General features: G+C 52.6%; 1 pseudogene; it reads left to right on the top strand.

Annotated features, from left to right (window-relative positions):
• Positions 1-3: 3 nt before the first annotated feature.
• On the top strand, positions 4-519 carry LOC103728331 (annotated as a pseudogene).
• The last annotated feature ends 536 nt before the right edge of the window (positions 520-1055 follow it).

Below are 1055 nucleotides of genomic sequence, written 5' to 3'. Positions count from 1 at the left end.
GCTAAACGGATCAGCTTCTACAAGAGTGGAGACCCCCAATTCTGTGGCGTGCAGGTGGTGGTCAACCCTCGTTCCTTTAAGACCTTTGATGCCTTGCTGGATAACCTGTCTAGGAAGGTGCCCCTGCCCTTTGGAGTGCGGAACATCAGCACGCCTGGTGGAAGGCACAGCATCACCAAGCTGGAGGAGCTGGAGGATGGAGAGGCATACCTGTGCTCCCACGGTAGGAAGGTGCAGCCAGTTGACCTGGAAAAGGCCCGCCAGCCTCTTCGTCCCTGGCTCAGCAGCAGGTCCATAAGCACGCATGCGCACCTGCAGCCAGCAGGCGGCCCCATGGCTGCCCCAGGCGTGCCCCGCCCCCCACGGAGGCTCGTGGTCTTCCGGAACGGCGACCCAAAGTCGAGGCATGTGGTCCTTTTGAGCCGGAGGGTGACCCAGAGCTTCGACGCCTTTCTGTACCACCTGACACAGGTCATGCAGTGCCGGGTGGCCAAGCTGTACTCCACTGATGGAAGGAAGGTGTGCGTTCTGGGGCTGTGTGTGCATGTGCGTGTGTCTCTACTAGTTCAGTGTTTTCTGGTTTTGTGATGATGTCTATTTTTTCATCAGGATCTGACAGGTCAGGGGCTATGAGAATGTCTTCTTCCCTTTCTGTCTTCTGTGAACACTGACTTTCAATGTTTTGTTGAATCCAGTCTTGACAATATTTCTTGGTAGTGGCCAAAAGCAGTGTTCTAGCTAGGGAAAGCATTTTCCTAGTCTCCCTGTGGCCGACCTGCAGGTTCTGCAGCGACATGAATCAACAGATCACCTTCCTGACCAACTATGCCCACCAGTAGACTTGTGGGAAGATTTGCTTAGCTATCCCACAAAACCAGCCTATCTTTTTCCAGCTAGTGTGTAGCCTCAGTAAGTTGGTCAGGTTTCTTCCACGACCCCTATCTGCCTAGATTATTTTGTGTAAATGATTGATAGCTAAGAAAATGCCTGGTATGATTTCCTTCAAGCCCGAGAGGCTATAGGATTGAATCTCCCAAGTCACAAATACACCACGT

This window comes from Nannospalax galili, unplaced genomic scaffold (genome assembly GCF_000622305.1).
Source record: "Nannospalax galili isolate Female #2095 unplaced genomic scaffold, S.galili_v1.0 C48596403, whole genome shotgun sequence".
Lineage (NCBI taxonomy): Eukaryota > Metazoa > Chordata > Mammalia > Rodentia > Spalacidae > Nannospalax > Nannospalax galili.
The sequence above is the reverse complement of the archived record's forward strand: the minus strand, read 5'-3'. Positions and strand labels throughout refer to the sequence as shown.